This window comes from Schistocerca americana, chromosome 2, assembly GCF_021461395.2.
Source record: "Schistocerca americana isolate TAMUIC-IGC-003095 chromosome 2, iqSchAmer2.1, whole genome shotgun sequence".
In the NCBI taxonomy this organism is placed as follows: Eukaryota; Metazoa; Arthropoda; class Insecta; order Orthoptera; family Acrididae; genus Schistocerca; species Schistocerca americana.
The window spans coordinates 32,251,012-32,274,713 of NC_060120.1; the positions used below are offsets into that span (position 1 = coordinate 32,251,012).

The 23,702-nt window shown below is 42.9% G+C and overlaps 1 protein-coding gene and 1 non-coding gene across 8 annotated transcripts in view; both read left to right on the plus strand.

Annotated features, from left to right (window-relative positions):
• Positions 1-23,702, plus strand: part of LOC124589717 (inward rectifier potassium channel 4-like) — a 705,609-nt gene that overhangs the window by 273,515 nt on the left and 408,392 nt on the right. The gene's annotated exons all lie outside the window — the stretch shown is intronic.
• LOC124596757 lies at positions 2,968-3,071 on the plus strand. The gene has a single exon (XR_006978391.1). It is a non-coding gene; the product is annotated as a U6 spliceosomal RNA (small nuclear RNA).

Here is a 23,702-nt window from a genome sequence, read left to right on the forward strand (position 1 = left end):
AAAACAGTTTTCTTTTTATCAATGTAACACGCACATTATACTGCTGATCTTGGTGTCTGTAATCTTAGCAAAATGCATAATTAAAATGAAAATAATACTGAGGAGATAATAGGAATGAGCACTGTTAAATGATTCAGTATTCCCAGAACAAATATTTATTATAACTAAAACATATATCGTACCTTAAGCTTAGTACTACAATGACAGTAGATTTTTATGTCCGTTTCATGTCCATTGAGCGCTCTTTTATATAGATAGCCATTGTCCGCTTGAGTCGCTCGTGCGTCGTCACGATAAGTTATAACAGTTTTTCTTCTTACACTTCACTCAAACTTGGACGGAACACGTTTTTATACATTTAGTAAAAGTTAGATCAGACTGCCACAAATCTGCGTCAGTCTTCCTTAAGAAAAACAGTACAAGTCTTTAGCGCTCAAGGCTTCTTTCGTTCTCCAGCGAACAAAATAGTGAAGGATCGCATATCTATCCGTATTCTTCTGTTTATGTTGCCGCCCAAAGTCGAAGAATTACATTATTTAGGAAATTCCACCGTCGCTATGCGACGTCTTATTATACATTAATCACATTTTATAAACAAGTATTTGCCTTCTGGCTGAAAGTATTGACTATTTGCTGTTTTAATGAAGTTAAAAATAGCGAATATCACAAACTGATAATCATTTTAGCATGATTTGATTTTATTGTACGCCGGTACAACCGTAACAAATTATAAGTAGACCCATGGACTTCCCATCATTATAGGACTAATAACAGTAAGAATATCAAGAGCTCAGATGGAAACCCAGTTCTAAGCAAAGAAGGGAAAGCAGAAAGGTGGAAGGAGTATATAGAGGGTCTATACAGGGGCGAAGTACTTGAGGACAATATTATGGAAATGGAAGAGGATGTAGATGAAGATGAAATGGGAGATATGATACTGCGTGAAGAGTTTGACAGAGCACTGAAAGACCTGAGTCGAAACAAGGCCCCCGGAGTAGAAAACATTCCATTGGAACTACTGACGGCCTTGGGAGAGCCAGTCCTGACAAAACTCTACCATCTGGTGAGCAAGATGTGTGAAACAGGCGAAATACCCTCAGACTTCAAGAAGAATATAATTATTCCAATCCCAAAGAAAGCCGGTGTTGACAGATGTGAAAATTACCGAACTATCAGTTTAATAAGTCACATCTGCAAAATACTAACACGAATTCCTTACAGACGAATGGAAAAACTAGTAGAAGCCGACCTCGGGGAAGATCAGTTTGGATTCCGTAGAAACACTGTAACACGTGAGGCAATACTGACCTTACGACTTATCTTAGAAGAAAGATTAAGGAAAGGCAAACCTACGTTTCTAGTATTTGTAGACTTAGAGAAAGCTTTTGACAATGTTGACTGGAATACTCTCTTTCAAATTCTAAAGGTGGCAGGGGTAAAATACAGGGAGCGAAAGGCTATTTACAATTTGTACAGAAACCAGATGGCAGTTATAAGAGTCGAGGGACATGAAAGGGAAGCAGTGGTTAGGAAGGGAGTAAGACAGGGTTGTAGCCTCTCCCCGATGTTGTTCAATCTGTATATTGAGCAAGCAGTAAAGGAAACAAAAGAAAAATTCGGAGTAGGTATTAAAATCCATGGAGAAGAAATAAAAACTTTGAGGTTCGCCGATGACATTGTAATTCTGTCAGAGACAGCAAAGGACTTGGAAGAGCAGTTGAATGGAATGGACAGTGTCTTGAAAGGAGGATATAAGATGAACATCAACAAAAGCAAAACAAGGATAATGGAATGTAGTCTAATTAAGTCGGGTGATGATCAGGGAATTAGATTAGAAATGGAGACACTTAAAGTAGTAAAGGAGTTTTGCTATTTGGGGAGCAAAATAACTGATGATGGTCGAAGTAGAGAGGATATCAAATGTAGACTGGCAATGGCAAGGAAAGCGTTTCTGAAGAAGAGAAATTTGTTAACATCGAGTATAGATTTAAGTGTCAGGAAGTCATTTCTGATAGTATTTGTATGGAGTGTAGCCATGTATGGAAGTGAAACATGAACGATAAATAGCTTTCGAAATGTGGTGCTACAGAAGAATGCTGAAGATTAGATGGGTAGATCACATATCTAATGAGGAAGTATTGAATAGGATTGGGGAGAAGTTTGTGGCACAACTTGACCAGAAGAAGGGATCGGTTGGTAGGACATGTTCTAAGGCATCAAGGGATCACCAATTTAGTATTGGAGGGCAGAGTGGAGGGTAAAAATCGTAGAGGGAGACCAAGAGATGAATACACGAAGCAGATTCAGAAGGATGTAGGTTGCGGTACGTACTGGGAGATGAAAAAGCTTGCACAGAATAGAGTAGCATGGAGAGCTGCATCAAACCAGTCTCAGGACTGAAGACCACAACAAGAACAACAACAGAGAGATTCCATAATAGCAGATTCCAGTAGAAGATTCAGTTTCAGTTTGTACGGACAACCCTAGTTACGAGTTAACAGGTGTAGAAACGTAGTTTGTCTGCTGATTTGAGCGAGCGAGCGCAGGACTACTTTCGAGATGTACGCGCCGCAGCCTGTCTTTCTCGTAGGCCTCGCATCCCAGCTCCCTTTAGCATTGAGCTGTGAGACGCCATATTGGCAGTCAGTTCAAGCCTTTACGTATATATGTGGTTTCTGAGCACCAGAAAATTGAGAATCACTCGAAAACCCTTTGTTAACTGCGTGATTCGTTGCAATAAAATAGAGAGGCATTATATTCGTGGTAGAAGAATTATTGTAACTTGCGTATTATGAGAGTAAGTCATTTGAAGGTAGCGACACACTGAGGATCCACTAAAAACACATTGTTCTTGGTGCAATTTGTTACAATTAAATTTCAGTTAGTAACATAGCTACGATTACAGGATTTAGCAAGTAGCAACCATCTTAGAATTGGCCACAAATGAATCGTTGTCACTTTAGAGACGTACTTGCGTCGGCAGTGCATATACTAAAATTCGAACGATGCAGAGAATATTAGCATGGCTCCTGCTCAAAAAAGCGTAGTGACTAGCGTTGATGCTTCATGATCAGATATGTGTTCTGATGATGGTTCGCGTCTCGCCAAGTGTAATTTTTTTCCCTAACATTCGCGTATATAATAGATTCTGATGCTTAATGTAAGTTTAATGTAAGTATATACTACAATATTTGATGTTGTGTAAATAGAAGTTCACCTTTTTTTGAGGAGTGAGTGTGTTTGATTGGCTTAATGTACAAGACAGCTTGTGCTACTTGTATAAAGATATTTTGTTCCTTTTTACTTTGAGTTTCTTAATTTACATGTTATAAAGATTGTGCTACTGGGTAGGAACAGTGATAAAGTAAGAATGACCTTAGGGTTTTACTAAAATGTGGGAAAGATAAAATTGTGTTTATCTTATGTGGAGAACTATCGTAAATTTGTGTCGCACTGTTTGTAATGGAACTTTTATAAGTCTGTGTCCTTATTGGTTGGGCATGGTACTTTCCTTTTTGTCTTAAAAACATGTACATGGATATTGAAGTTTTTATTTGAGTATATTACATATAGAACAACGTGACTAGGATATGAACAATGGAGGAAATGTGCGTTTTAATAGAGCTAACGTGGGAATTTTACGCGCGCCTGCTGAGTAAACAGAGTGATTTACGAACTACAAACATCCCACGACTGCCGCTGGAGTGCGTTGCGATCGCATATACCACTTTGGGACCCACGTACCGTTTGCACAAGTCACACCGTTCCTGAGCGTTCAGCAGCACGTTGAACTTGGCACGCTCAACGTTAACGTTCGACAGCACGGTCCGTGTGCCGAACGGCTTAAGGCTACTTTGTATCGATATTAGTGATTTTCTTTCTTGTCACGCACGTATTCGGCGAGGGAGCAATGACTGAGCGCATGATTCTGTACTCGCACTACTCTCTTTTATCTTGTTCTCCCGTTTCTTAATGAGATACATGATAGTAGGAATTAAACCCTTCACAGTCTGTCTCTAAGTTTACCCAACAGGTCGAGCGAGAACAAAATTATCTTCCTTCCGACTTTTCCCATTTTAGTTCCCCGAGATTGTTTGCTACAATGCTCTACATCTACATCTTCACCTACATACCTACTCCGCAAGCCACCCTACGGCACGTGGCGGGAGGCACCCTGCGCCACTACCAGTCATTTGCTTTCCTGTTCCACTCGCAAATAAAGCGAGGAGAAAACAACTGTCTATATGAGTCCTACTTTCTCGTATGGTATCTTGGTATTCTTTGTACGCAATGTATGTCGGCAGCAGTGGAATCGCTCTGCAGTCAGCTTCAAATGCCGGTTCCCTAATTTTTTTTAATAGTTTTCCTCGAAAACAATATCACTCACCGTAAAGGGATCCCAGAGAGATCCCGAAGAATCTCTGTAACACTTGCGTATTTCTCGGTCCTACCGGTAACAAATCTAGCAGTCCGCCTCTGAATTGCTTCAGTGTCTTCCTTCGATCCGACCTAGTACGGATCCCAAACACTCCATCAGTACTCAAGAACAGGTTGCACTAGAGCCCTTTATGCAGTCTGCTTTGAAGATGAACCACACTTTTCTAAAATTCTCCCAGTAAACTGAAGTCAACCATTCGCCTTCCGTGCCACAATCCTCATATGGTCGTTCCATTTCACATCGCTTTGCAACGCTACGCCCAATGCTCAAACGACGTGACAGCGTCAAGCAGAACACTGCTTATGCTGTATCTGAACATTAATGAATTGTTTTACCTACTCATCCACATTAACTTACATTTTCCTACATTTAGAGATAGCTGCCATTCTACATTTAGAGGTAGCTGCCATTCGTCATAATATCTATCGCCTATACCGAACCAGTACGACTCCAGCAGCCCATCTTTGAATCCGTTCGATGTCTTTTTGCAAATGACTCCAAACACTTGGACAGTACTCATCCATTACGCGCGATCTTGTTTGCGATTTGGTTTACATACGCCCTCTCCTTTCCCCGAAGCCTTCCAACAAACTAAAGTCTTCGATTCGCTTTCCCTGCTACAGATCTTACATTTGCTGTTAAAACCTAGTATTAGCCCTTCAGATTTAAGCAATATGACGTGTCTCAAATGTTAAACACTCATTTTCCAATCCGAGAGTGTAGGGAACTTACTTTCTTGCTATGGGTAAAATTATTTATCATTTACTCACATTTAAAGAGAGCTGGCATTAGCTAAACCAAGTGTTAATTTTTTATGTATTTCTACATACGTCAAATGACAGCACACTGATCAAAAAGAACATTTTGACCACCTACCTAATGGCCGGCATGTCCACCTTTGGCACCGATAACAGCGGCTACGCGTAGTGACAGGGAAGCAATGAGGGCTTGTAAGGACGCTGGAGAGAGCTGGCACTACATCTGCACACACAGTTCATCTAATTTCCGTAAATTCTTGGGAGCGGATTGATGAGCTCTAATGCCACGTTCAGTCACATTCCTGATGTGTTCGATTGGGTTCAGATCCGGCGGGCTGGGGGCCAACGCATACATTGGAACTCGCCACTGTGTTCCTAGAAGCTCTCCATCACTCCCCTGGGCTTATGACACGGCGCATTATCGTGTTGAAAAATGCCACTGCCGTCGAGAAACACTATTGTCATGAAAGGGTGTACGTGGTTTCCACCAAGTGTACCATACTCCTTGACTGTCATGATGCCTTGCACGAGCTCCACTGGATCCATGGATGTCCACGCGAATGCTCCCCAGAGCATAATGGAGCCGCCGCTAACTTGCCTCCGTCCCGCAGTACAGGTGTCAAGGAACTGTTCCCCTGGAGGACGACGGATTCGCGCCCTCCCATCGGTTGATGAAGAAGGTATCTAGGTTCATCAGTCCATGCAACGCTCTGTCATTGCGCCAACGCCGGTGGTCACGCGCCCATTTCCAGTCGTAATTGCCGATGACTTGGTGTTAACATTGGCACGTGCATGCGTCGTCCTCTGAGGAGGCCCATCGTTACGAGTGTTCGGGGGACTGAGTGCTGAGACGCACTTGTTCTCTGCCCAGCATTAAAGTCTCATTTTAGTTCCGCCACAGTCCGCCGCCTCTCCTGTTTTACCAGTCTGCCCAGCCTACGACGTCCGACATCTGTTACGAGGAGTGGCCGCCCGATCCCACGACGTCTTGACGTGCTTTCACCTTGGTTTCGTCACGTATTGAAGATATTCACAACAGCACACCTCGAACACCCGACAGGTAGTGGAGTTTCCGAAATGATTGTGGAGAGCCTCCGGTCCACCACAATCTGCCCTCGGCCAAACTCAAATAGATTGCACGTCTTTCCCATTTTACATACAGACAGCACGCTCTCTGATGCTACACGCACCGTGCATGTGTCTGACTAGCAGTCATTCCTCGCTGATTGACGCTGTTATTGCCTGGACGCGATAATACCGATAATAGGTAGGTAGTCATAATATTCTGTCTGATGAGTGTATCTCGTTGTAGGCAATGGCATTGTGTGCGAACAACGCAATGTATAGCTTAAGTATACTGAGATTGTTAATGGTCCACTTATACTTTCTTGAGGCACATTCCATGTTATTTGTGTTTTTTCTCAACATGCACGGTCCACTACAAAGCGCTTGGTTCAATTAGTCAGTATTTAATCGACCCAATAACATATTTGCGAAGATACTCTGCGTGATCATATATTGGTTATTATTCGACAATATGATACACTTTCTAAAACCTTCCAGAACTCTTACAAGAAGGAATCTATTTATCTGGATCTACTGCATATTATTTGAACTTAGGATATGCTCCAGGATAGTGCAACAAACAGACACTGGCGATATTAGTCAATAATTATATGACTTATCTCTTTATTCTTTTTGTAAATAATAGTGTCCTGAGTTCTTTTCAGTCCCGCTGGTGTAATCTCAACGAAAAAGGTTTTCGGTAAATACGAGCTAATGGGGGCTAATTTCGCGGTGTATTCAGGGTAAACGTACAGTGTCCAATATGTAAAATTGTGCACGTGCTTTTGAGATGTTCGTGTATATCATAGACGAGTTATCTAAACGATAAAAGAAACGCCCTAATGTCAAACAACTCTTTGCCCACGAATGGCGGACTTCCGTTACTCCTTAAGAGCGTTTCCCGTCTCTTGAACATCGGTAGGTCGGTTGTGTCATTGGTTCATTGCAAAATCGCCACTGATCTGGCACACCAGCTAGTGAGACCGTAACTTTGAGATGTCTTTTACAAACATTTATGTAAATTACGACGTAGTTTGTCACTTCCGCCTCAGTTGCAAAATATGTAAACGAGTAAAGATATAAATACACACAGATCAAAGTTTACGATGCGGTAAATAAACTTTTCAGAAACAGATGTCGGATGTTACTTACGGAAATAGAAATATAAAATAGAATTAACTTCAAACAATTTTTTGGAATAATTATTAATTTCTTCAGTAAGATTGAATATTTTATCTATTATCATTCGTGAACATTTCGTAAACGAACAAGTATTATTATGTAACAGAGCATACACACCGAAAAGTAAGTAATGTTTTATCGCGTTCCAGAAACTGTCTTCACCGAGTGCTTCAAGCCTGGTGTCTTTCTCTCTGTTAGGTCCAACCGCTTTAAACTATTTCATCACTGAAACTTCCTGGCAGATTGAAACTGTGTGCCTGACTGAGACTCGAACTCGGGACCTTGCCTTTCGCGGGCAAGTACTCTACCAGGAGTGCTAGTTCTGCAAGGTATGCAGGAGAGCTTCTGTGAAGTTTGGAAGGCAGGAGACGAGGTACTGGCAGAATTAAAGCTGCGAGGACACGGCGTGAGTCGTGCGTGGATAGCTCAGTTGGTAGAGAACTTGCCCGCGAAAGGAAAAGGTCCCGAGTTCGAGTCTCGGTCCGGCACACAGATTTAATCTGCCAGGAAGTCTCCTACCAGCGCACACTCCGCTGCAGAGTAAAAATCTCATTCTGTATTTCATCACTATTTTATATACAGCCATCGAATTTCTGTATGTTTATCGCATGATCTCTTGCGTTGGAATTGCGGGTTAGAGGTCATATAAAGAAGAAACTTGCATTTTCTGCACTGTTTCTCTATTTGAGATTCAGTTCGTGGTCAATATCATGTCTGACTATGTTCACGTTCGTCTAATCACACTGTAGGAACATTAAAATATTGTTTGTCTCGCTGAGACTTGCTCTTGCTGCATCGCGTAATATGATAATCTATGCTACGCAGCATAACCAGGACAATATCTTGCACTGAACAATCATCAAATAATAATTCAGTCTTGGGCATGTTTTAGGAAGCACCACAGCATTTGCCTCAAAATAGCTAACAAACCCATTAAAAACTAAATCACCATAGATCTTTCGGAATATGAGTACTATGCCGTAAACAGTGGGCCACGTCGCTCCTTTTATAAGGCGAGTCACAGGCGGATGCGACGTGGTTGGCAAACTAACGACGTTCCGTTACACCGACCAGCGTAAGTGTAGTTTTCAATCCTTTTCCATATTAATTTCTTTCATAGGGCAATTGCCTATTTTCTTATTAAAAAGACGTCATTTGTAAAATATGAAAAAAGTCAATATCAAACTGTTGATAAAAAATTAGCATGCATCTTAATTTGAAAATATACTACATGTTGTATTTTATCACGCTCACAAAATACATTTAGTTTGGTATGTTGATATATATATTGACACATAAGAAATAATGCAAATGAAATTTCAGAAAACAGTAACTACTTTTTTATATCATTATATGGAAGACAATTATGGGTTATCAACAAACTGTACACTTCATTTCGAGAGCTTGATTTTTGACTGAGTTGTAAAGCACTGACGACATCAGTGACCTACACTCTCTTAATGAGCATATTTCAGTCGTACAACGTGTCATTTGTCGTAGCCAGCTTGGTAGGTGCAAACAGCCATGATAGCATCCAGAGTTCATTCAAAAACCTCCACTGCTTGATTTGGAAAAAACTAAAAACGAATTAAACATAGTTACAGTAGTAGGATGATATCAGAGACGGTATTTACTTCCATTATGATGACATCTGTCAAGTTAGCTATTACTCGGCTTAATGTGGGCCTGGAATACTCATTTCTTTAAAAAATTGTACCATGTTGATGGTAGAGCTGGAATGGGGAAATCTCTTGTGAATAAATTTAAAGCATAGAAGCTTCAGCGGTCAAAAGCGTACAGAATTGGGCCTACCGACTAATAGAAACATGTAAAATGATCCAGCGAATCTAATTTTGTAGTGTTCCCTAAATAAGTTTGTGTTCTCTTAGGGAGAATGTGCGTATTGTATAATGGTTTGGACTGTCGTGACGTGGCTTTCGGGAACTCTGTGGTCGCACCTTTCCACATCTGTGGAAACAAAATCTGCTGCTCGGTAACAATACCGTGATGCTCCACCCCTTGCGCTATAGCCGCTTGGACCTTCTAGGCGTTCTGTTCATAAGTTGGTCGAGACGTTTCTGAAATGGAATGGTCATATGGCATTGATGGCCAGGAGACCCCTTCTGTGGTTGTTTAACCACCTGATTGAAATCTTTGCATTTGACGCTACTTTGGACACATGCGTGCCGATGAAGATGAGGTTAAATGATTGGGATAACACAAATATTCAGACTCCGAGCTGAGAAATCTCCGACCCAGCTGGAAATCTAACCCTCGAGCTTGCGACTGAAAGGCAGCGACGCTAGCAAGAGGACCACGAGCTATGGACCGAGAAGTTTTTACTCAAATGTGATGCGACGGCATCTCTCATGAGGCTGTGCAATGAGCGTTGCAGCGATAACACAGGTCAAGGTTCAATTGGTCCCAATCACCCTCAATCGGGCTTACGGCAGTAGATACCGAAGGCGTTTCTGTTTCATAGAGTCCACCCTCCTGGTAGGAGGTGTTTACAGAGTTCTCCTTCATTATCGTCTTGAAAGACGAAACTTTCACCGGAATGTTGACTGGAAGGCCCGGCAATAGGATGGATAATCCAGTCTCGATACAGCGTGGCCTTCAATTATCCCCCATAGCGGTGAGAGACATCCGGTATCCATATATGATACCGGCCCGAAACATGACAGACTCACCTCTCCGCTCATCACTGACCACCACCGCCGATATCCGGTAAAAATCAGACTCCTTTGGTTGCCACGTCATTAAGCTGGTGGTCGTATAATGTTATGCATCTGCCTGTGAAATAAAACTGATAACAAATATCCAAATTAGATTGAGGGATCTGCGACATCTAGGAACATCAGTAAATCGATGGGTACAATGACAATGCCAAGTTTATCGTTTTGATGAGAGAAGAAACAAAAAACAAGAAGTTATGTACGGTGCTCCTGCGATACCAGGAAGGATAACAAAATATGACATTTTAATTAATGTATGTACACAATGTGGTAGGAAGAAGGCATGTATGAATTTGTAGGTGATTCATAGGTATACAAGGTGTGAAATTTAGTACGCAGGGCTGCCACCTCTGGCAACGACAATGGTCCTGACACAGCTGGGCGTCGAATCGAATTGAGTTTGGATTACAGATGCGGGTACGTCATTGCATGCCGCTTCATCTCTATGATTATCAGTCGTAGTGGCTGGTGACTGGTGCTAAGTCATGACCAGATGTTTTTACTGGGTGAGAGAACTGGAAAACGCTATGGCCAAAGCAACAGTCGAACACCCTGTGTATCGAGGTAGGCAATAGGCAACATCCAATCTTTCATTATATTGTTGAAATACAATGTCACGGAGACAGAGCATAGCACCTACCTTCCACGCGATAAAGGTAAAATGTATTCTCTAAATTACCGGCTAAGCGAACCAGAGGTGATCAGATTGTATACCGACTCGCACCCTACACCATACGCTAGGTGCTGTGCTTGTTGGACTACCTCGAATGCAGAATGGCAACGTTGCTTCTCCTTGGAGCCTACACACACTCGTACGCCCATCAGGATGCTGTAAGCAGAGCCCGGGTCATTTGAAATGACTACATGGTGCCACATCCGTTTGCGGTCTTGTCGCTGGGCTGTCTCCAATGACCTAGTTGTCGATGGGATGTCAAACACTAATTTTCCTTCCGTTTTGTCGCTGCACACAGACCCGCCAGGGTAGCCAAGAGCGCTAACGCGCTGCTTCCTGGACTCGGGTAGGCGCTCCGGCCCCGGATCGAATCCGCCCGGCGGATTAACGACGACGGCCGGTGTGCCGGCCAGCCTGGATGTGGCTTTTAGGCGGTTTTCCACATCCCGCTAGGTGAATACCGGGCTGGTCCCCATGTTCCGCCTCAGTTACACGGCTCGCAGACATCTGGACAGATTCGCACTATTCCATGGATTACAATCGACGCAGACAGTTGGGGTACACTAATTCCTACCTGTGGGGTACGGGGTGGCGGCAGGAAGGGCATCCGGCCACCCCTTAAACATTAACATGCCAAATCCGATTAACGATGGCTGACCCTGCGTAACTGTGGGACAAGGCTCAAGCGATAGATAGATAGATTTGTCGCTGGACACAGTATTATCGGTAGGTCACTCTCTACTAGCGCCGTAAGGAAAGACCCAACATTTTCGTCGTGCTGAGAGTCCATGTTGCTCCAAACAGTGTCGTACTGTCCACGTGGATATTTATCTTGTTGCTAACAAGCAAATATCCCAATTCATTGTACGGCTCTGGAGGGCTGAAAGGGGCGTGAGGGCCGTTTTAGATTCTGCATGGCATGAACTACGGTCCTCCTGAAGAAATTGATTTCATATTCGCACTACAGTCGTGGGATCCATAAAAACGCAACTGCGTTATCTGATAAGAAGTATCCAAATACCTATTAAAAACTTAGAAACTAAACTCCGTCCGAACAGGCCATGAAGGCCTCCACGGCACCGACCGGCCGCCGTATCATCCTAAGCCCACAGGCGTCACTGTATGCGGATGTAGAGGGGCATGTGGTCAGCACACCTCTCTCCCAGGCATATGTCAGTTTACGAGACCGGAGCCTCACAAGGGCTGAGTGCACTCCCCACTCGCCAACAGCGCTCAGCAGACCGAATGGTCACCAATCCAAGTGCTAGCCCAGCCCGACAGTGCTTAACTCCGATGGTCTGACGAGAACCAGTGTTACCACTGCAGCAAGGCCAGTGGACCTTAATATAGAGTGTGTCCACCCTTCGCCTTTACAACAGATTGAACTCTGCTGGAAACATTTTCAGTGAGGTATGTGAATGTATGTGGAGCAATGGCAGCCCATTCTTCCTCGAGAGCCGAAACCAGAGAACGTAGTGATGTCGAATGCTAGGGTCTGGAGCGAAATTGTAACTCATCTCAAATTCGTTCCATTGGGTTCAAATTGGGACTGGACAGTCAAGTCTATTTCAGAAATGTTGTTGTCCACAAACCATTGCGTCGCATATGCTGATACAACAGCTATACTCTGCGAACTGTTCCTCTACAGTAAGCAGTACACAATACTCTAAAATGTGTTAATATCTTTCCGTAGTTGGTGTTTTCTTAAGTGGAAGAAGCGGATAACACCCTAACCGCCTTAACCACGAAAAACATCCGCATACCGCAACGCCACGTCCTCTGTACTTCACTGCTCGCGTTTCACGAGATCGCAGGTGACGTTCTGCTAACATTCATCAAACCCAAACGCTTCCATCAGATTGCCACAGGGAATAGCGTGATTCATTGATGCAAATCTCTCGTTCCAGTCACCCATTATGCGTTGGAATCTCTCTTTATACTACCTCAGGTGTCGCTTACAGACTCACATTAGAAACATCCGACTTTGGCAGCTTTACAAGGGCTGACATGCACCTAAGGCATTTATTGCTCGAGTAACACCTAATGACCAGTCTACGTTCCAACTCACTAGGTTGTGCTGACTGGACCGTTCTGCTATTACTGCTTCTCTGCTGACAGCTCAACACTCCCCGGCGTTTTTTACACAGAGATAACAAAAGTCGTGGGATATCTCCTAATACAGTGTCGGACTCCCTTTTGCCCGTTGTAGTGTAGCAAGTCGATGTAGGATGGACTCAAGAAATTGTTGCAGGTTCCCTGCAGAATATTGAGCCATTCTGCCTCTACAGCCGTCCATAACTGCGGAAGTGTTACCTGTGCAGCATTTTGTGCACGACCTAACCTCTCGCTTATGCCCCATAAATGTTCGAAGAGATTCACGTCGGGCGATCTGGGTGGACGGCAAATTATTTGCTCTGATTCTCCAGAATGTACTTCAAACCAATCGCAATAATTTTGACCCAGTGACACTGCGCATTGTTATCCGCAAAAGTTCCATAGTTGTTTGGGAGCATGAAGTCTATGAATAGCTACAAATGGTCTCCAAGTAGCCTAACATAACCATTTCCAATCAGTGATCGGTTCAGTTGGACCAGGGGACCAACTCCATTCCATGTAAACACAGCCCACACCATTATGGAGTCATCACCAGTTTGTCCAGTGCCTTGTTGATTACTCGGGTCGATGGCTTCGTAGGGTCTTCACGACTCTCGATCCCTACTATCAGCCCTTACCAATTGAAACTGGAATTCATCTGACGAGGCCACAGTTTTTCAGTTGTGCAGGGTCCGACTCATATGGTGACGAGGCAAGGAGAAACGCTGCAGGCGATATCGTGCTGTTGCCGTCGATCGTCTGCTGCCGTAGTTCAATAACGCCAAATTTCGCTGCACTGTCATAACGGATACGTTCGTCGTACTTCCTAAACTGATTTCTGCGGTTATTTCACGGTGTTGCTTGTCTGTTAGCACTGACAACAATACGCAAAGGCTGCTGCTCTCGATCGTTAAGTGGAGGCTGTCGGCCACTGCATTGTTCGTGGTGAGAGGTAATGCCTGAAGTTTGCTATTCTTGGCACGTCCTTGAGACTGTGGATCTCGAAATATTGAATTCCCTAAGGATTTCCGAAATGGAATGTCCCATGCGTCTAGCTCCACCTAACATTCCGCGTTCAAAGTCTGTTAATTCCCGTCTTGCGGCCATAATCACGTCGGAAACCTTTTCACGTGAATCCCCTGAGTACAGCTGACACCAGTGTCACACCATCTGTATATATGTATGTCGCTATCCGATGACTTCTTTCATCAGAGTGTATACAGGCAAGTCGGACTCTGACGTCTAGTGGTCAGTTCTCCGTTACACTATGATGTTTGGATACTTTTGAACAGGTAGTGCACATCGTGCAATGGTAATTCTTCATCTCGATAGTCCACAATACTTCTTCTGTCAAATTCGGACATATGCCGGTAAACAGTTCTCCTTGTCATATGAGGAATAACAAGAGCTTGTCACAAATGTTCAGATGTGTGTGAATTCTTAAGGGCCCAAACTGCTGAGGTCATCAGTCCCTAGACTTACACACTACTTAAGCCACTCCGCGCAGCTTTGTCACAATCAGCATTCATATGTGATATCTGAAGCAGAAACCGGCCGCGCAGTCTTTCTTTACATACAGAACGTAGAAGGCGTTAGTCTACCTATTTTCTGTTGTCCCTCTGAAATGTTAATCACTAGCATAACCAAGCATATAGTGCAATTGCCAGATTGACGTTTGTTAACGCATGCATCGTGGTGTTGCAGTTTTAATGGCCAGCAGGGTAGTTGATCAAACTCAGCAGGAACAGTGACTGGATATAGGTTAACATTCAGACAAAGAATATGAAACAGCGTTCGATACTTTTCTAAGAAGTGCAAGAGCCCCTAGATTAGATTAGATTAATTATTCAATCCATAGACCCATAAAAGAGGGAATCCTCCTGGGTGTGGAACATGTCAGATAAACACAGTAAAAAAATGTAATTAGATAAATTTGAGTTTCATTAATTTTAATGATCCCCAGTCAATAAACAGTAAAATTATGTACGTGAATGAAATTTAAACTTCTAATATTTACAGATTTAATACTTACATCTGCTTTCATTAAATCCATCATTCACACATTAGCTAGTTACTTGGCTATTACAACCAAGTACTGTCAAGAATTAAAGTAAATTATACATTTCAATGATCCTCAGTTAAGAACAGTCAAATTATGTACAAGATTTAAAATTAAACTTCCACTATTTACAGACTTAAGACTTAGATCTGCTTTCCATACATCCATCATTCACACATTAGCTAGTTACTTGGCTGTTACAACCAAGTATTGTCAAAAATTAAAGTTTAATAAATTTTTATTAAAATCGTCTACTGCACTTGTTGAGAGACTCAGGGATGGAATAGAAGGAGTTGGCCACCAAAATTCTTTTAAATTATGTTTAAACTGTGCTTTGTCTGAAACTAAACTCTCAATGGTTGCTGGTAACTTATTGAAAATATGCGTTGCTGAATACAGGACTCCTTTCTGGACAAAAGTACGTGATTTTAAATCTTTACGTATATTGTTCTTATTCCTAGTATTCATACTGTGTACTAAGCAGTTAGTTGGAAAAAGAGATGTATTATTTACAACAAACTTCATTAAGGAATAAATATGCTAAGAAGCTGTAGTTAATATGCCCAATTCTTTGAATAGGTCTCGACATGATGTTCTTGGATTTACACTACTCATTACTCTTATTATACGCTTATACGCTTCTGTACTCTAAAACTTTTTTCTTTGTTTGTGGAGTTACCCCAAAATATGATACCATATGACATAATGGAGTGAAAATAAGCGAAGTAAGTCAGTTTTTTATATTTATATCTCCTATGTCTGACTTCATACGCATTGCAAACACAGACTTGTTTAAGCGCTTTAGCAGTTCGTTAGTATGTTGCTCCCAACTGAATTTATCATCAAGTTGTAATCCCAAGAATTTTACACTCTCAACTTCTCCTGTTTCCATGTTATCATGTATTATACACACACCAGAAGGAAATCTCTTGGAAGTTCTGAACTGCATATAGTGGGTCTTTTCAAAGTTTAATGACAGTGAATTGGCTATGAACCCTTTATTAATGTCAGTAAAAATTTGATTAGCTGCCCTTTCTATATTTATATCTTATTTACTATTTATTGCAATGTTTGTGTCATCTGCAAATAAGGGAAACTTGGCATCTGGTAATGTAACAGATGAGAAGTCATTAATACAGGGTGTTACAAAAAGGTACGGACAAACTTTCAGGAAACATTCCTCACACACAAATAAAGAAAATATGTTATGTGGACATGTGTCCGGAAACGCTTACTTTCCATGTTAGAGCTCATTTTATCACTTCTCTTCAAATCACATTAATCATGGAATGGAAACACACAGCAACAGAACGCGCCAGCGCGACTTCAAACACTTTGTTACAGGAAATGTTCACATTGTCCTCCGTTAGCGAGGATACATGCATCCACCCTCCGTCGCATGGAATCCCTGATGTGCTGATGCAGCCCTGGAGAATGGCGTATTGTATCATAGCCGTCCACAATACGAGCACGAAGAGTCTCTACATTTGGTACCGGGACCGGGGTTGCGTAGACAAGAGCTTTCAAATGCCCCCATAAATGACAGTCAAGAGGGTTGAGGTCAGGAAGGCGTGGAGGCCATGGAGTTGGTCCGCCTCTACCAATCCATCGGTCACCGAATCTGTTGTTGAAAAGCTTACGAACACTTCGACTGAAATGTGCAGGTGCTCCATCGTGCATGAACCACATGTTGTGTCGTAATTGTAAAGGCACATGTTCTAGCAGCACAGGTAGAGTATCCCGTATGAAATCATGATAACGTGCTCCATTGAGCGTAGGTGGAAGAACATGGGGCCCAATCAAGACATCACCAACAATGCCTGCCCAAACGTTCACACAAATCTGTGTTGATGACGTGATTGCACAATTGCGTGCAGATTCTCGTCAGCCCACACATGCTGATTGTGAAAATTTACAATTTGATCACGTTGGAATGAAGCCTCATCCGTAAAGAGAACATTTGCACTGAAATGAGGATTGACACATTGTTGGATGAACGATTCGCAGGAGTGTACCCGTGGAGGCCAATCAGCTGCTGATAGTGCCTGCACACGCTGTACATGGTACGGAAACAATTGGTTCTTCCGTAGCACTCTCCATACAGTGACGTGGTCAACGTTACCTTGTACAGCAGCAACTTCTCTGACGCTGACATTAGGGTTATCGTCAACTGCAGGAAGAATTGCCTCGTCCATTGCAGGTGTCCTCGTCGTTCTAGGTCTTCCCCAGTCGCGAGTCGTAGACTGGAATATTCCGTGCTCCCTAAGACACCGATCAATTGCTTCGAACGTGAATACGTAGGCTTTCCCGACGTAATAAGTCTTGAAAGTCTCTTCGGGTCTGCTGCCGGATCCTACAATCAACTTGACTCGGTATTTCGGCGATACAACTGTTCGCCATCTTCAGGAAATGCTGCTTCTGCTGATGAGTCCCGCTGAGAACTGACGCAAGATTGCAATTCGACGTCCTATATAGGCCACCGTTCAGTACACGGCGCATGCGCCGCCCATCACGGTTTCTGCCTTCCAAAACAGGGAGGTGGCGCCGCCCTTAGTGAAACACTGCTGGCAACGATATATCGCAATCAAGGCCGCACCGAAGAACGTTCACTTTTGATGCGAGATAATACAGGATTCCACGTTTTGCTAAGAGGAAACCCATTGTCTCTGTTGATTAATTATCAGCCAACCTAATTTCAATCACCTCTTTATAGACACTATTCCAAAAACCGGAAATGTTGGCAATCACAACACTTTCCTCAAATTTCATTTTGTGTCCCTCATTTAGGCAGTGTTCCGCTACGGCCGATTTTTCCGGCTGGTGTAGCCTCGTGTGACGGATATGTTCCACACACCTGTCATTCACTGTGCGAATAGAACGGCCAACGTAAGCTTTCCCACATTGACACGGGATTTTGTACACCCCGGGTTTCCTAAGTCCCAAATCATCCTTCACAGAGCCAAGCAGAGCCCTAACCTTAGAAGGTGGACGGAACACACTCTTAATGTTAAAATTCCTTAAAATTCGTCCAATCTTAAACGATAAGCCTCCAGCATAAGGAAGAAAGGCCACAGATCTATGTTCCTCTTCGAACACCTCCGGAGACGGTCCAAATTCCATAGCCCGACGAATCTGTTTCTCGGTGTATCCATTTTCCTTAAAAACAGTCGTCAAATGCTCAAGTTCTTGGGTTAAGCTGTCTGCGTCGGAAATGGCATCTGCTCTCCGTACCAAAGTCCTAAGGACGCCATTACGTTGGTGTGGTGGATGACAACTCTTAGGGTGCAGATACCAATCTGTGTGTGTCGGCTTTCGGTGAACACTGTGTCCCAAAGTTCCATCTGGTTTTTTATAAACCATTATGTCTATAAATGGAAGCATCCCATCATTTTCAACCTCCATAGTAAATTTGATACGGGAATGAAGACAGTTGAAGTGGTTCAAAAATCTGTTAAGAGCATCACGTCCATGCGGTCATATGAAGAAGGTATCGCCCACGTATCTCCAGAAGCACGTTGGTTGCAAAGCTGAAGTCCTCAGTGCCATGGCCTCGAAGTCCTCCATAAATAAGTTGGCGACTATGGGTGACAAAGGACTACCCATAGCCACTCCGTCATTCTGTTCAAAAATGTTACCGTTAAATAAAAAAATACGTGGAGGCCAGCACATGATGACAAAGCTTCACCAGCTCTTCATCCAGTTTTTCACTGATCAAACTAAGGGACTCTTCCAGAGGAACTCGTGTAAATAGGGATACCACATCGAAACTCACTAACAGATCTGAAGGACTCAACTTCAAAGATCCCAATCGTCGAATAAAATCTACTGAACTGGATATATGGTGTTCACATTTGCCAACAAATGGACTGAGAGCAGATGATAATTACTTTGCCAGGTTATAAGTCGGAGCACCCAAATTACTAACAATAGGGCGTAGAGGAACCCCCTCCTTATGTAACTTAGGCAGACCATACAACCTAGGCGGAACGGCAGCACCAGGATGAAGTTTCTTACGTAAATCATCTGACAACGAACTCTTTTTCAACAGTGAAAGTGTCTTCAGCTTTGCAACCAACGTGCTTCTGGAGATACGTGGACGATACCTTCTTCGTATGGCCGCATGCACGTGATGCTCTTAACAGATTTTTGGACCACTTCAACTGTCTTCATTCCCGTATCAAATTTACTATGGAGGTTGAAAATGATGGGATGCTTCCATTTTTAGACATAATGGTTTATAAAAAACCAGATGGAACTTTGGGACACAGTGTTCACCGAAAGCCGACACACACAGATTGGTATCTGCACCCTAAGAGTTGTCATCCACCACACCAACGTAATGGCGTCCTTAGGACTTTGGTACGGAGAGCAGATGCCATTTCCGACGCAGACAGCTTAACCCAAGAACTTGAGCATTTGACGACTGTTTTTAAGGAAAATGGATACACCGAGAAACAGATTCGTCGGGCTATGGAATTTGGACCGTCTCCGGAGGTGTTCGAAGAGGAACATAGATCTGTGGCCTTTCTTCCTTATGCTGGAGGCTTATCGTTTAAGATTGGACGAATTTTAAGGAATTTTAACATTAAGAGTGTGTTCCGTCCACCTTCTAAGGTTAGGGCTCTGCTTGGCTCTGTGAAGGATGATTTGGGACTTAGGAAACCCGGGGTGTACAAAATCCCGTGTCAATGTGGGAAAGCTTACGTTGGCCGTTCTATTCGCACAGTGAATGACAGGTGTGTGGAACATATCCGTCACACGAGGCTACACCAGCCGGAAAAATCGGCCGTAGCGGAACACTGCCTAAATGAGGGACACAAAATGAAATTTGAGGAAAGTGTTGTGATTGCCAACATTTCCGGTTTTTGGAATAGTGTCTATAAAGAGGCGACTGAAATTAGGTTGGCTGATAATTTAATCAACAGAGACAATGGGTTTCCTCTTAGCAAAATGTGGAATCCTGTATTATCTCGCATCAAAAGTGAACGTTCTTCGGTGCGGCCTTGATTGCGATATATCGTTGCCAGCAGTGTTTCACTAAGGGCGGCGCCACCTCCCTGTTTTGGAAGGCAGAAACCGTGATGGGCGGCGCATGCGCCGTGTACTGAACAGTGGCCTATATAGGACGTCGAATTGCAATCTGGCGTCAGTTCTCAGCGGGACTCATCAGCAGAAGCAGCATTTCCTGAAGATGGCGAACAGTTGTATCGCCGAAATATCGAGCCAAGTTGATTTTAGGATCCGGCAGCAGACCCGAAGAGACTTTCAAGAATTGCTTCGAACGTCTTCCTGTCGGGACACCTTCGCTCTGGAAATCTGTCTCGATACAAACGTACCGCGCCACGGCTATTTCCCCTTGCTAATCCATACACCAAATGGGCATCTGCCAACTCCGCATTTGTAAACATTGCACTGACTTAAAATCCACGTTCGTGATGAACACTAACCTGTCGATGCTATGTACTGATGTGCTTGATGCTAGTACTGTAGAGCAATGAGTCACATGTCAACACAAGCACCGAAGTCAACATTACCTTCCTTCAATTGGGCCAACTGGCGGTGAATCGAGGAAGTACAGTAGATACTGACGAAACTAAAATGATCTCTAACATGGAAGTTAAGCGTTTCTGGACACATGTTCACATAACATCTTTTCTTTATTTGTGTGTGAGGAATTTTTCCTGAAACTTTGGCCATACCTTTTTGTAACACCCTGTATATACAAGAAACAGTAGTGAACCTAGTATGGAACCTTGGGGAACACCACATGTAATTTCTTGCCAGTCAGATGATGTCTGATTACGTACTGCTGAAGTGTTACGTAATGACCCCCTTTGTTTTCTATTAGTAAGATATGATTGAAACCACTTTGCAGCACTACCAGTGACGCCATAATATTTTAATTTACTTAAAAGAAATTTACTTGCAAGAAAATCGCCGGTTTAGGAAGCCAGTAAGGCCCCAGATCTCGACCGTTGTGTGCAGAGTGGCGCTGTGTCGGAAGAAACAGAATCGACTCGTAGCGGGAAGGGACAGCTGTAGCGGAGAGGCCGTCCGAGATAATTTGTCGCGAAATAAGCGGCGACCAGCAGCGGCTGAACCCGGCGACTGGCAGTCCCTGGCAGCGGTCCCCACGCGGTGTTTACAACGGCGGCCGCCGGCTCAATTCTTGCCGCCCTGCCAGCAGACGCGGCCAACGGCTCTCCTCTGTGAGGGACCTCAGCCGCCCGTCCTTATCCCGATCCACAAACATCGCTGACCTCTCAACACAGCAACCCAATTAAAACACACTCGTGGGGGTCTGTTTTACACAATGAACACAGTGCTTCGCATTTTGTACTGAATAGTCACGTATTGTGTTCCATTACTGTGATATCAGTATGTCGTACTGTAGGGAACACATGTCTTAATTTACACGACACGATTTGCGATCTTCGTTGTCAACAGACCGGGGGCAAGTCCAAGATTTTGGTCTGGTGAAATGGGGAGCGGGGACAGAAGTCATTAAAGTATTGTACCATATCATTATAGTGGTGAGTGCTAAAACTCGTACATTTTCATACTGTCGTGCAGGATTCTCTTTAAATTGCCACATCTGTCACTGCATTTTGTTTAAAAATCTTCACTTCAAATTATTTGTAACACATCAAATAAAAAGTTTTTCTTAAAAAAATATAAACTTGATTTTTTCCCTATACCTAACACTTTACTTAATATCAAGAAGGACCACTAATGTCCACAAAATCTACGTACGTTTCTGAGTCAAATAGTTCAAATGGCTCTGAGCACTATGGGACTTAACTTCTGAGGTCATCAGTCCCCTAGAACTTAGAACTACTTAAACCTAACTAACCTAAGGACATCACACACATCCATGCCCGAGGCTGGATTCGAACCTGCGACCGTAGCGGTCGCTCGGTTCCAGACTGTAGCGCCTAGAACCGCTCGGCCACTCCGGCCGGCAGTTTCTGACTCTAATAACATCAGTAATGTGTAATTATAATATCTGGCATGTACATTACAGACTGTCCCATTTCTTTGTGACGCAATGTTTGTGCTTAAGGAAACCTTGACTCTTTCTAAATATCAGCCAGAACATGATTGTAACCTTCTGAACTACTGATGTTTTTACTACAGTATTCTATTACTAATATTTTCCAACAGCTCATGAATTTTACCGTCCACGTCGTCTACTTGGGCTTGCGTTTCATTCACTTTTTAAAAACAGATCACGAAAGTGGATAAAATAAACACTCTGCAAACACTATAGTGAAGAAAATAAAATCACGAAAACCATTGTTTTAACCTATAATACGAGGCTCTAGCTTTCGAAAGGAGCCTCCGTCTCGATATTCAAACATAACTACTATTTTTTGGAGCATTTGGAACAGACAGACCCTACACACCCACAAAACCTGTTCTTTTCCCAGAGCATGGAACGAGCGGCGGCCACTCGAAATATCTGAACATTCAAAATACTGATCTGTGTACGTTCTAATAGAGGTTATGCAGGGCCCTATATTTCTGTATGAAATGAGCGTTTTTCACATTCAAAATATTTCATATCAGGCCAGCCATTCGTATTAGTTTGCACATATTCCGTAAGAGGAGCTGCTAAGTTTAAAGCAGTGATTTCATTGGTTCTTCCATCTTCAGTACGTCTCCAGTCCGTACTGCTGTTCCATATTTTGGTATTTTTTTCTCAATAAGTCACTTCTACTGAAACAGACATTAACAAACAGTTCAGGTCATAAATACAATTATCACGAACAATTCAGTGTCTCATTTGTATGTGCAGTACGGAACTACAGCCTCAACGTCACGTCACGACTTTAACTTAAATTTCTCCAAATATTTATTATCTACACAAATTTTATACCAGTTGTAGAATACTACACTACATTATCTCGTCTCACAGCTTAGAACGTTTTTTTATAATAAAAGAGAAACGCATCCGTTCAAAACCGTCACTTTCATTTGCAGTTTTCACTTGTGCTCTGCAACAAGTAACCGAAATATCTAAGCAGCAACACCGGAAATAATAAAAGACCAACTGAGAAAACTTGTAAAGCACGTTGATTGTATAGACGTTACTCATTTTCCGGTAAGAATAACGAAGGATACCGAAGCACATTCGATACTTCAGTAAACCCACAACGCAAGTAACCAAAATCTGTCTCAGTCGAACCGCCACATGACTAAATGGACCATTTACACTTTCTGACGTTGTCGCCGCGTCGATTGGTGGACGTTAATTAGTTAATTTGTCACGTGTGCATAGCTGCCAGTTTAGGCGCCTCGTATTGTTTTGCTGCTATGATGGAAATTACGCATAAGATAAAGACGTTCATTTCCAGCAATCAAGTTAAATTAAGCCTGTTGTGACACTGATAATAACTCATATGATTGCCGATATTGTCAGTAGCGTCAGTCTGCTGACTTTTAATCGAAAATGTACAGTGATATTTGAAATTTAAAAAAAAATAAAAATAATAATACGTGGGTGTTCCATTTAACACTATGACTAGGGAACATTGTAATTTGGCACGATATATAAAAGTAAATTAAGCTCGATGTAAATAAACGTTAGACTGTTGCGTTTGGCAGCCGTCGAAATCACGAAATGTGGTGTCACCGCCAGACACCACACTTGCTAGGTGGTAGCTTAAATCGGCCGCGGTCCATTAGTACATGTCGG